Source organism: Cnephaeus nilssonii (assembly GCF_951640355.1).
Source record: "Cnephaeus nilssonii genome assembly, chromosome: 6".
NCBI lineage: Eukaryota > Metazoa > Chordata > Mammalia > Chiroptera > Vespertilionidae > Cnephaeus > Cnephaeus nilssonii.
In genome coordinates, this window is record NC_137077.1 from 61,022,233 (window position 1) to 61,036,608 (window position 14,376).

The window sequence follows — 14,376 nt, forward strand, 5'->3', positions numbered from 1 at the left end:
TATCTTTTAGTCTCTCTTAATCTAGAAAAAATGCCTGCTTTTTTTCTTTTGAAACATTCACTTGTTCTTTTTTAAAAAAATATATTTTATTGATTTTTTTACAGATAGGAAGGGAGAGGGATAGAGAGTTAGAAATATCGATGAGAGAGAAACATCGATCAGCTGCCTCCTGCACACCCCCTACTGGGTATGTGCCCGAAACCAAGGTACATGCCCTTGACTAGAATCAAACCTGGGACCCTCCAGTCCGCAGGCCAATGCTCTATCCACTGAGCCAAACCAGTTAGTGCGAAACATTCACTTTTTCATATAGAATATCGCACACATTTTTAATTTGTCGGTTTCCTCACAGATTATGTGTTCTTCATACTGCATTCCATCATGAGGCACGTAATGTCAGGTTGTCCTGATATTAGTGATGCTGTTTGATCATTGGTTAATGTGGTGACCTGTCAGAGCTCTCCCTTATGAAGATAAATGCCCCCCCTTGTAATTAGTAAGAAATTGTGGGGTGATATTTGGCACCTTCCAAATGTGTTATTCACCACAACCTTTTACCCAATGCTTTTAGCATCTATTAGTAACCCTACTTAGACTATTTATTATACTGAATGTTGCTAAATGGTGATTTTTAAAATACTCCCATTTCTATTTTTAACAGACATTTTAGTAAAAAAGTGCCCTTTTTCCCCTTTTTCCTCCTCTCCCACCCTTCACCTACTTGCCTTCTTCCTCCTCCTCTTTCTCTTCTTTCTTCTTTTGATTTTCACAATGGACTCATAGATTTTTTTTAATTCAATGTGTAACAATCAATTACCACAAAGTAATGCATTTAAAATGTGTGTCAGATCATGTTCTACTCCTCTACTTGAACCTTATTGATTTCACTCAGAGTGAAAGCCAAGTTCTTATGGTGGCCTCTGAGGCCCTACATGATCTAATCCCCAATTCCTCTCTAGTCTCATCTCCTTCTGCTCACACCTCCAGCCATTTGGTTTTGGGACTATTCCTCAAACACTCTATTCATGCTCCTGCCTCAGGACCCTTTCTCTGTAATGCTTCTCCCCAAGATTCTCACTTGGTTTCATGCCTCACCATCTTCACATCTTTTCTCAAAGTCACCAGACCAGATTAAAAAAATTAAAAGTCAACATTCTCCATCTGCCTTACTATACTTTATTTTCTCTCTTAATCTTACCATCTTATATTCATTGCCTGCCCTCAACTATAATATAAGCTCCTTGAGGGTAGATAATTGTATGCTCTGATGCATCCCAGTGGCTGGAATAGTGCCTCTTCAGTAAATGTTTAGAGTGAACGGATGCATTAAGTGGATAAGAGATTGAAGAAGAGGGATATGCCCATTTTTAGGTTTGGCTATCTGAGATGACAGTGTTCTCTCTGAGATAGGCAACATAGAACAAGAAGCATATTTGTGAATAAATTTTGAATATATTGAGTTTTAGGTGCCTGTGACATAGCATGTGGAAAAACCCAGTAGGAACTCAGCTAGACCTGTATTGACTGGGTATGAAGTAGTTTCCAAACACCTTAAGCAAAGTCATGTCTTAATTCATTTTAAATGAATTGAACCTCACTGAAGTGAATTAATATGAATGAGAAGGCTAAGCATCTTTCACCTACCAATCTGGCATGTCAACCAAGCGTGGGAAGAGAGCTATTAACACTTTCCTGAATCTGGTAGGTTTTGAACTGCTCCACTCAAAGACAGCACTAAACACCTGGTAGTAGTTCTGACGGTTTGTCAACAAAGCTGGACCTGTTGGTCTTCTAGGGTGATAACTGTTTCTAGTAGTCTAAAGACTTGGTTAAAGACATCTGCATCCTGTGTATAGCAATTAGTAGTTCTAACATGTGTGGAGTTTTTCCCCCCTATTGATCTAGTGGGATAACCTTTGCAATTTCTTTAGTCAAAGGATAAGAAAAGCAGCATCACAAATTCTTTCTTTCATTTGGCACTAATCTTTTCTCTTCCTTCATGTACCTTTTTAATTCTTCAAATCTTGAGAAAGCCTCCAATAGGTGAGCTATAAGAATGCAAGAAGACTTTGTCTTGTGTGGTATCACCAGAGTTTAGAACAGTGACTGGCCTAAAATAGGTGCTCAGTAAATTTTACCCAGTAACATTAACATCCACCTTCTTGATTTCCAAACTACCATTCACATCTCCACTCTACTGCAAAATCTCAAGTCCCTGTTTCTCAACAAAGCCCTGAGCCACTCAATCAGTCCTTATAGTTTAAAATAAAGGTGACTATGAAAGAGGAAGAAGTCAGTGACACCAACCAGCATGAAAATTGGCCATTGCTGTGGATGCAAGGGAAATTTGAATTCACTCCAACATCATAAGACTAGACACATACCAATGAATGGGAATATGAGTGTTTTTGGGTGCTCAAGGAGAATTTCCATATTTACTTGTAAATCCTGCCCACATGGTGGGTCAATTCAATATGAGTTCCTAGAAGTCTTTTATTTTCTTTTTTAATGATAGGGCATAAAGTAGATGCTGTCATTCATGTCTTAAAGAAAAAGAGAGCAAAGTGAAATTATGGGCATAGGTTTCAACAATTTCAAAAGATTTTGGCATTATTTATGACAATGACAATACTGATGGTGCACTGATCTATAGTACTTTAAGATAGTGTTACTAAGTTAAGGATACAATAAGTCAGAGGAGCCTTCCCTTCCCCTTTAGATACAAGAAAATAATTAGAATTTGAACTGGTCTACATTAACGTCAAAAGTAGATGTATATTTCATATGTCCATTGTTTTTTCTTTGTTGTTGTTGTTGTTTTGTGTTTTGTTTTTGGAGAGACAATTCACAGCATTTTATTCTTTAATCCATTTTATTCAATAACGCATCAAATTGTTCCTGGCACCATTAATACTACTGTTATTATTTCCCTTGGAGAGCACCATGCTTTTACAAAATCTGAGTTGGATTTCCATCAATTAACTCTAAAATATTTTACCTTACCAAAAAGCAACCCTTAATCAGCTAAGATGGAGGTAGTGTGGGTAAGGTGTTTTAATCAAAAGGTGGAAGCACAGGTATACCAACAAGCAAATTTAGTACATGGCTTAAACCAGATGGCAGGGAGAGAGCACCAACACAGCCAAAGCCTTCGAGAAGGAGGCTAGAAGTACTCTGCCAAACAGGTTAGTCTGCAGAATTGGAAAGATAAAACCTTTTCCTATTATCTACTCAAGCCCAGCCAGAGAATATGAAATAATGAATAACTAGAGGGTCGTAACTTTCCAGAAAACAGAAAGGTGGAGTAAACACACTATCCCCAGATAAAAGTGAGGCTGGATGTCAGTGTAGGGAAAGGTTTGGAGATCTCCTTTAAGTTTGTTTTTGGCGTTTTGGCCTGTAAGCGATCAATATGGAGAGGGAGGCTATCCCGAAGAGGAAAGTCTGCAGGAACCAGAGTAGTTGAGCCCGACCATTCGTGATGCTTTTAGACTTGCACAATACCATGGCATACACGGACTCTCCCACATGAATCAGCCAGGCAAGCCAATACCTATTGCGCAGAAGGGTGTGATGATGGTGCACCAAGTACTGAGTGAAGGGGCCCAGGGGCCCAATGCTCTGATAAGGAATACTCTGAGGTCAGAAGAAAACCCACGTGTAATAGCCCAAGGAGAGGGTGATGACGGTGAACCAGAACAAACTGCCCCTCTGGAAGGAAGCGACATTGCCTGCCGCCTTCCCCATCGCTGCTGCACATCTCCGGGAGTTCTCAGGACACCCCTCGCTCGGAGGCAGGGGGCTGTCCATTGTTTTTATGGCTCATCTTGTTTCTTTTCGTTTTTTTTCTGGAATAAAAAGCGATGACATAGTAAAGTTAGGAAGGCAACTGGCATTAACAGCACTTTCTAGAGTAACGATGACAAGATGACCAGATACGGATAGTGTCAACCACGAAATAGAGCCACTGAAATTCACTTCAGTGAAACTGGAAAGTAACAGTTGTTAAACCCCAGCACTGGAATAAATTCTTGCTATTCTGACCTTTTCCGGTCATTTGGGATTTTTAAACAAATTCTGTGCAGAATAGATTTTATATGTAGCAATTAATAACAAAGACATGTAGACAGATGGATGCCATCCTTTCAACTGAAGGCACACACCTTATTAAGTTGAGTGCTAAATTAGGCAATAACAAATTCTCATAATGGACTTTCATGAGTCATAAAGCAGAAAAGAATTAAGAAATACAATAAAATACTTTAAAATCATTTAATAAAGTCAAAATTTCTAAAACAATAAAAAGAGATCAAACAACTTAAAATAGAGAGAGGATATCTAGCTATGATTTTTATTTAGATAAGCAAGATTAAAAGAATTAAAAATAGCTAAATAATCTCTCTGAAGTTGGGTGGTTATTATTTTATATATGGTACCTTAATTACTTTCCATTCATTAGCCCATGCATTCATTTTAGAATTCCACAGATGCCTTAGCACTTAAACTTTCAGTCATTGACATAGAGGTGGCAACTCCTGAAAACATCCCATCTGCTTCCAATAAGAAACTTGATATTCTTTAGGATTTATGGGTGGTGGGAGGAGGTTGCCTAAAGTGAGGTTTCAGAAATGGCCGGAAAATCCTCGTAGGTGAAACCCATATTTCTTTGGCTGTATGTAGTTCTACATTTTTATATAGAATCTAAACAATAATTATAGATGAGTTTCTTTGCCCAAAGATAGGTAAATTACAGATTTCTGATTAATCCAGTGGGCATACTTATACACAAATCTTTTGGAGAGAGGGGAAAGTGTGGGGGATGGAAAACATCTGATAACAGATTTAAAATATTTTTAGTTTCACACTCATACAACAGTTCCAGATAAAGATGATAATAGTAACAACAACAACAATAATAACAATTATAGACCCTGGTTATTGCTGTTTGACTCTTTCTTCCCATCCTATTTCCAAAGTCTAAAATGCTTCTATCTGGCCCCAGTTGAGAACTGACCCAGAAGATGCTCTACATGAAGGTTCAAAGCTACCTTTAAACCAAAGAGAAATAGGTCAAAGAATCACAGACCCTGGCCTTTACCTTGTAGAGACACTAAACCAAGTCCAGCAGTCACCTCTCTTCAAACTTCCTATTATGTTAAGAAAATAATCCTCCTAGTTTTTGTTTTTTTTCCCTAGTTGGTTAGCCACTATTGGTTGAGTTTTCTATTTATTGGAAGCAAAATACATTCCTATCTGAACCCACCCAGCCCCAGCTTCATCTGACACTCAAAACCATATTAGATTTGAACTGACCTCTTTAGGTTTTGGAAAGGAAGCCCAAGCCTCACTGTGTGGATTTGACTAAAATTAAAACAGCACAAGGTGTGCAATGAAAAAAAGAGGGAATGGTCTGACTTCCTTTCTCTCAGCAGCACTTTTCTTTTGCTTGTGTGCACTACTCCAACCCCAACACAAACCTAGTAAACTAACATGCTTCCTCCAAAATCTTGATTTTAAAAACTCATTCCCTGAATCCTAACTCCTACCCTTCCAGCTCACTTACCCTGGTGCCTCCCACTGCACAATCTTCTACTTCAGTGACCCCTCCTCTTTTTCACTGGTCATTTATCCTACAACACTTGCACTATTCCTGACCCTTGATGTCTTCACTTCCCTTTTTTACTCAGTTTAGATTCTATTGTGTGTCACTGCAAACACCCTCGCCTCCCTTCTTTCTCCATCACATTCTTCTGCTTAAAAGGAAGAAATCAAAACAAAACAAAGAAAAACAACAACAAAAACAACTTTACATAAACCTAACCCCCCCTCCATCTCTCTGCATGAACCAATATTGCTGGATAAGATCCCACCAAAAGAACCTATTTTAAAATCAAAACCCAAATCCCAAAATCACTGCGCAATAGTTCTCATTTATTCTATCTATAATGTGTTTTCTTACTCTCTGAGTTAACATTCAATACTTTCTCCTGTTGCCTCAAACCTTCCTTATTTCTACCACACTGTCTAGGGTATTGGTGTCTCATACTTCACTGGGAAAAGGAACTTCCCAGCATTCCAATGGCTCACCCAGATATTTACACATTTATCTGCCCCTTTAAGCATATTGCATGCTTTAATAGAATAATTATCTCTACACCTAAAAAAAGTAAGAAGTCTTTTCCTTTGTGCTCATGTACCACCTCCTCTCCTATTCTCAAGGACATTTCTTTGCCAGATATTTCAGCTTCTGGGCGGCACTAGCTTCTTTCTCTCTACTGAATCATTTTCAAACATTAGCATCATCCTTTGACAACCCTCCATTCAACTATTCACTCATTGCCCCATTTCTCTGTTTCCTTTCAGAGCAAAATTTCTCAAAAGTCCTCTAAACATGCTGTCCACACTTTAGTCACCTCCCATTCATTCACTCTTAAATGCATTCCAACCTAGCTTCTGCTACCACCACTCTATTGAAAATGCTCTGGTCATGGTCACCAGTGGCTTCCATATTGCTAAATTCATGCTGCTAGAACATTCAGAAGAACTGAATACAGTTAACCACTCTCTCATTCATGAAACACTCTCTACTCTCAGCTTCCATCACACCACACTCTCCTCCTAGTTTTTTGTTTTGTTTTGTTTTTCCTTTCTCACTGATAACGTCTTAGTCTCCTTAGCTAAAATCTCATTTGTTTACTTAACCTCTGATATTGGAGAGCCTCAGGTTTGGGTCTTCAGTCTTCTTCTCTATTTATACTTCTTCCTTAAGAAATTGTATCAATGCCTGTGACTCTGACTACCATCTTTATGTTGTTAATTTTCAAATATTTATCTCCAACTATGACCCCCTCCCTCCCTTAAGCTCTAGATATTTATAGTCAGCATCATATGTGACAGTTCCACTCCACTTGGATATCTAATAAGAGTATCAAGCTCTTAATGTGTGCAAAACGGATCTCCCACCACTCCTTGCTCCCCTGGATCCTCTCAATAAAGGCTATCATTTCTACCCACATGTTCAAACTAAATATTTAAAGATCATATTTAGATTCCTCTCTTTTCCTCAACCCCTATATCACCAAGTCCTCTGGGTGCTAGTTCCAAAATTATGTCAAATTCACCAGTTTTTCTCCATCTTCACTGACATTTATTTTTTATTTTATTTTTTTTAGTATAAGCCACAAACTATCACCTGGACAACTGCAATAATTTCCTACCTCTTCTGGCCCCTCCCTTACAGCATTCCAACACCACCGAGTATCCAGAGAGATTAGCTTTGTATGTACATTTGATCTTTTAGAAGAAAATTAAGATTATTTTCCTTGGCCCACCAGGTCTGCATGGTCTTGGTCTCCCTCCCTCTGCAGTCTCTTTCCTACCATTCCCCTACGTCTTACCATAGTCTAGGAACCAAGCCCTTTTCTAGACCCAGGCTTGAGAATTTGTTGTTCTCTCTACCTAGGATTTGCTTTCCCCTCCTCTTCATATAGGTCACCCATTCTTATCCTTTACTGTCCAACCTCCTCAGAGAAGCTTCCATGACCATGCCATTTAAAAGGGCCTTCCCCACCGACTATCTCATCAACTTTGCTGTTTGCAAAGGACTTCTTACAGGCTGTGATTATTTTATTTGCTTAACTATTCATAGTTTATCTCCTGCTAGAATATAACCTCTGTAATCCCACTTCTGTATCCCCAATGACTAGTACAATAATAGCTCAAGATATTATGTTTACAAATGAATATAACTCTATGAACCTTGATGTTTTCTTAATAATCTGGAATTCCAGAAGATTATATAGGTAAATGGACCTTAGAATAATCTAACCCCATTATTTAATCTGTTGATAAAGGCTCAGAAAGATTAAGGGACCCTTCTGTGTTCATAGACAATTTTAGGACAAAGCCTATTCTGACTGCCTGTCCAATGCTCCTCCTTTTGTCCTGTGACAACTACCTCAGGTTCTTCAGTTGTAAGCTAAGTAAACTGACCCCGGCTAATTTAGGCAAGAAAGGAATTATTAGAGGGGTTTGAGGTTGTTCCAAGAATTAAGGGAAATCTGCTACCCCAGGCTTTAGAAAAGACAGACACTAGAGTGGTTGGGTATTTAGGTAACAGGTGTTAATGGACAGTCTCTCAGGGCCTTGAAATCAGGATAAATTAACTCTGATCCTTTCTCTTCATTGTGTCACTTTACTTACTGGTTCCATTCCCAGGAGGAAAAATAGGCGAGTCCTAGTGTGCACCTTGTACCCAATATTCCTTGGCTAATCAAGTATTGGTTCTGTCAATACTGCATGTGATGGGGGCATGATTTCCCAAATGGAAATGGAAGTGCTTTTATCAGAAGAGGAGCTGGACGCTGGGCAGACAAAAACAACAGATGTCCACGGTACATCATCATGCACAGCTGGTAGGAGCTGTGCTTGACACCAGAACATTGGCCTCATGAGAAACCCAGTCCCCAGGTTGGCATTCTGTGTTCCTTGACGACATTTGGTGATGGCTCTCTTTCTGGTGGGTTATGCAAATTTTCCCGTGTGAGAATTCCCTCACGAAGTCCCAGCAGGCAGACAGCGAGGCCTTCTGCGGTGTGAACGCTGCCAGCAGGCATGGTAGCTCTCACTCACTGTGTTTGTTCCTGTTTGCTTGGGCATCAGGTTGCTCTGAGTGTGGAATTGTGTGTGTGTTGTGTGTGTTTCTCCCTTTCTCTCCAAATGAAGTAGTCCTGAGAAATAAATTCTCAGCTGTTGAGAAGGTAGGTACATTATCTGCATTTTCTGCTTATTAATGATGCTCCACAACTAAAGAGATTGCAATAAATATAAGCATTAACTCACCAAATACATATTAATCTCTAGGCAGGGATTAAGGTTACACTGAAGAAAAATAGGAATGAAACAAATGCCACCACTGTATTTCCCTTATTCCCGACACCACTCTCCTCCCCTTTCTGCCCCTTTCTAGCCCCCCCACCACTACCAACCACCAACACCATGCCTGGCTCACCCACACCCGAGTCTACTACTTTAGGTCTTTGTTTATGGGTGGAAGGGAGAGGAAGGCAAAGGGAATGCTATGGAGGGTTTCCAAAGTGGACATGTAAAGTTCAAAGGAACGAAAGTGCCTTCTCCTCCCTTCACTAAACAAATCAGTAGCCATTGAACCCGGGACATTGAAGCTCTCAGGCAATCTACCCTCCTCTGTTATGAATGGAAGATATCAACCACCGTTCTACTTGTCTTTTGAATTCTATTCACTCTAGGCTATAAAGTGAGATGAACTCGAGGCTGTTGTAAACCCCAGAGCTGCTAGGGACAGTGATGGAATCTTGTGAAAAGATTAATTAAAGATCAATATGTATGGAACTCTACCCAGATATTAAAAGGAAACAGCAGTCCGGGATGCATCTGAAAACTCAGTTAAAGTTGTTTAATTTGAAATGACTTCTCATAACATGGCGTATAATCTCATTTACCTAGAGTATCTGGCACTTGGCAAAATGGAAAACAAAAATTCTGACTAATATGTAAAGATGTCTCTATTCTGTTCCCTAGATGGGAGAAAATCCTCTGGAGAAAGACATATGCTGTATAAATGTAAAGTGTCCCCCCACACTCCCACCCCTGCACATCCCTGGCCCAAAGGCATTTGCAAGGTATTAAGTGGGAAACCCTGATGAAGAGGCTGGAATGGTCACCTGGGTAATCCTTGGGCTTAACCTGAGGATAGTCTCTTCCAGTATTACTGAGGAGTGTGAAAGGTGCAGCCTCCACAGACAGGTTGGCAATCTACAGCCTAAAGCCTGCAGTCTGTGTGGTAGAATTCTTAGAAAAGTCACTGTTATTCCAATTAGGGCAACATATGTAGATGGCAGGTGTGAAACTGAAATCAAAGACTTTAGTGGTCTTTTGAGGCTTCATTGTCTAAAACTGAGTTCAATCTCAGGAGCAGAGCCAAATATATCCATTTCTCTGGTTCATGCTATAATATGAATAACAAAAAAAAGCACATCCTCAGGTGAGGATAAAAACAGCGTATGTTTGGATAACTAAGCCTACACGAAAAGGAAAAGTATTCGATGAGGCTAGAAAGCTGGCAGCCTGGTTTCCAAGGGCCTTGAGAAATTAAAGATTTCTCAACACTAGAAGAACATAACCCAATATATGTTTAAGGAAAGACCAATTTGTAATGAGGATGGATAGGAAGAGAAGAGAGTAGAGACAGGCAAAGCAGATTACTGTTTGTTGAAAGCATACAATGAGAAACAAGGAGCATTTGAACTGGAAACGTGACCTCAGTGGAAAGATAAGTAAAAGAGGGAGTCAAGGGAAATTATAGTGGCACAGATCACAGGAGCAATCAAATGATTGGTTGTAAGGAGTAAGGGAGCAAAAGAAGTAGACATTACTCTGAGATAGCTCATCTTTATTATAAAGTTTTGATATTTTGTTTATCATGTTCTTTTCCACATTAATTTTGATTTTTAAAAATAAATATTGCATTAAAATATTGATCTTGATTACTGAGTGTATTAGTTTCCTAAGGCTGCTATAACAAATTACTACAAATGTAGTGGCTAAAAACAACAGAAATTTATCCTCTCATAGTTCTTGATGCCAGAAGTCTGAAATCATAATGTCTAAAGATTTACACTCCCTCCTGAGGCCTTAGGAAGAATCTATTTCTTGCCTTTTCCAGCTTCTGGTGGTTGCCAGCATTCCTTGGTTTGTGGCTGCATCAGTCCCATCTCTACCTCATAATCACACTATCTTCTCTTCTACTGCTTGTGCAAAATCTCCCTCTGTCTGCCTCTTGTAAGGACATTTGTGATTGCATTTAGGGCTCAACCAGTTAATGCCACATAATATCGCCACCTCATGAGCTTAACTTAATTGTGTCTGCAAAGTCTTTGCCATATAAGGTAACATTCACAGGTTTCAGGAATTGAGATATGGATTAGGGGTAGGGGACACTTTTTAGCCTGCACCACTGAGTTTTTTGACATCTCTTTAAATTTTTAATCTAAGGCAAATTGAGTCCCCTTTCTGTCCTCATTCTGGTGCTGGCCCTGGATCATTTGGGCTGAAACATTTGGGAAAAGGTGGTTTTACTTACAGAAATGGGAAAGTCAAGAGAAGAAAGTGATTTGGAATAGAAATATTGCTTAAATACTTAAAATACAACTGCTATTGTATTAGACATTATAGTGTGCAATTGGAGTATAAAACCTGATGTCTATGTTCCCTGAACATGGCCTCACTTTCCTGGAGCCAAATGAAAGCCCACCTTGAGAATAGGTTGGGATACTTTATGTCTTCACCTAGAATTGAGAAGATACTACTGCCCAGCACTGATCTCTTCTTCTTGGTACCAGCACTGAAACTCGCCGTGGGGAGCCACCTTTCATCTACTCTCAGACCATGTAATTAGATGGTCTCTATTCCCAACTCCAGGATTGGAACTTGTGACCCAGACCTGGCCAATCAATGAAACTGCTTCTCCCTAGCTACCAGTTATTGGTTTACAAATATGTACTTGCCTTAAATTAATCTAATAATAAATGAATTATGGGATTTCTATGAGAACCACCAGAAAGAAGCACTGAGTTTTCCTCCCAACTTGTACCTGTGAATGTGTGTCTTGGAGCCTGAAACTATCAGAGGGAAGGCAAAGCTAAGACTCAAAGATCCCAATGACATTGTTTAATCCCACTAGATTGAGTCATACTTGAAGCCAAACCTCCTTCTACGCTTTTTCAATTACCTGAACCAATAAATGTCTCTTACTGCTTAAGCAAGATTGGATCCAATTTTTTTTTCTTGTCAGTTAAACCATAACGGATAGTAAAACATTTTTTAAATACAAATGTTATATTTTAAATATTTGGTTGCCCAATGGAAATGGTGTGGTGCATGGAGTAGGTAGGAAAGCTTTTTGAGCTGAGGTTGCATCATAGGACTTTGGTGTTTTATTTTGTGTTTTTATGAGAGTGTGAATTATTTCGTTCTTTGACCAGGAATGGCACCACTGTCATGGAATTTGTTCAGTGCCAGTGGAAACCCAACATCTTCCCTCAAGGAGAGAGGACTATCTGATCAACCTCCAGGAAATGCGCTGATTGAAGAGCAAAAAGCATTAGAGGAAAGACTGGGAAGGTCCCTCAGTGATATTGGGCAAAGCTCCTGGAGTGAGTGAAAGGAGGACCATGGGGACATTTAAGGCAGGGACTTCATCTGGAGAAAGCTCTTTGGGAATTCAGAGAAGGGATGAGGTAAAAATACTTGCCAGACTGCATTTCCTAGAGTTGCTTTTTTCTTGAGTCACCATGGACTTTCTTTATGAAAATGGCAATGAACTTATACATGACTCCTGTCTTCTGTGTACTGCACACACATTTTTGTTGGAATAAAGGAAATTAATAATAAAGAATTGAAAAAAGAAAATGTAATTAAGATAGTAATTGAAATCATTTTCTTTTTGTCATTCCCCTAGGTATCCTTAATATCTGGTAGAAATTATAATACTGGCATCAGACTCTATTATGTTAAAATAAAGAAGAGTGAAGGTTTCATAATATTCTCACTTTAATCATTGTCTCACCACTTTACATTTCAATGTCTGACCTCAGGAAAGCCCCTTCCAGTGTTACATTAAGAATGTTTAAAATAAACAGTAAAGTCCACCAGAAGATACCTTCTCCACTAGGACATAACTGTCCACCCAGTAGAGTCTACATGTTCAGCAGCAATTTAATGCCTTGCCTAAAATTTGCAAGCACCTCACTAGTTCTTTCTACTTAGCAGGTAAAGAAATGGCTGATATGTTGGGTGATTTCTTTTGTATTATATTTGTAAAATAACATTTGGTTCCATGTTTTATACTCATTTTTCAAGGGGCTGAAGTAATCAGCAAAATGAAACCCAGAGAAACTTGTTTTTAAAAATAAAAAAGAAGCACCTATGAAGATATTAACAGTTTTCCTTGATCTTAAATTTTCAAGCACTATTCAAAGCTTTTTGGGCACCATAATCACTGATGTCTACAGAGTCACTGTTACTTGTATTTGGCAAGATTCTCCCTGTCAGTTGTACAGTGTGAGGCTGAACAAGAAAGAGAAGCAAAGGGAAAAAATTTGGCAGTAACAGAAGAAAATCATCTTGTTCTTAGCCTTCACTTATATGACTTAGGGAGGTAAAGGGACAGTCATCACAGTGAATAAAAATAAGAGGTAACTTTTTGCAGGAAATCTAGATTCTTTTTAATTTAAGAAAGTCAATTCAATTAACCTTGAAACAAGATTTTTGTACTTTGGAGGTAAAACCATTAAAGGATCAGATATGTGATCAATTTTAGGAGAAAGTTTAAGATTTAAACATGGCATTACTTATAAATATACAATATGTGTATTCATACATGCAAACATATTCTGAACATTCTGATGGTAAAAAAATGTTGTTTATACTTTTTAGATCAGTTCCAAAATTCACTTAGGAAAACTCTTAGAAGCTCTTAGAGATGAAAACTCTAATAAGTGAAGCCTAATTTTTATGAATACCTGTACTCAAGGACTATTTGACCCAAATTATACAACACATTTTCAGCTTTGTAACTCTTAGAGTGCATATAATTTTTAATTGACTTTTCTTTGGCAATATTGGTATGTTTGTATTATATTCATGGGACTTCCTCTGCTGTATAACTTAACACATGAAAATTCTTGTTTTATTCTTTACCAAGGTTTCCTTGCAGCCTGATGGATAAGGTGTCTAATTATGGAGTACTACAGAATGCTTTGGATCAAATCATGTTTTTATTGAAAATGAGGTCATATTGGGTTGTGTGATGCAGCTAAATAATCATTTAACTATTTTTTTCCAAGCCAAACACAGAGTAATTAGGTTTAGTAACATGGTTTCCTCCCTAAGATTCATAACTCAGACATAGTGGTTGGGGACAGTATGGGTAGGCATTGTGTATGTTTTTTTAAAGCATTTAAATGAATGGTATTTTCTAACTAGACTGCATTTTAGATAGTATTAAATTTTACTTTTGTTTTTACTTGTGATAGTATTTAGGATAATATTTTCTAAATAATTGTCTAAAATTCAGTGGTACCAAAATTTATCACTCAAGTTATAGAAGTCACATTGTTATTGATAATCAATGAATTGGGAAATTCTGGATAATTATTTAAACAGTGATACCCTTAAACATCTATTAGACTATTTTGGTAGTAGAATTCTAGATATTTGATGGAAGTTTTGATTTAAAATATATTGTCATATTTTCCCCTCTACCCCCCAACCCTCCCAAAAAATTATTGAAATGCTCTAGTCCCAATACAATCTGTTCCACATTGCTTGTGTTACTTA

General features: G+C 38.3%; 1 pseudogene across 1 annotated transcript; it reads right to left on the reverse strand.

Moving 5' to 3' along the window:
* Positions 1-3,372: 3,372 nt before the first annotated feature.
* Positions 3,373-3,747, reverse strand: LOC307102410 (transmembrane protein 254-like; annotated as a pseudogene). The gene has a single exon. The product of its transcript is annotated as a transmembrane protein 254-like (transcript).
* Positions 3,748-14,376: the final 10,629 nt, after the last annotated feature.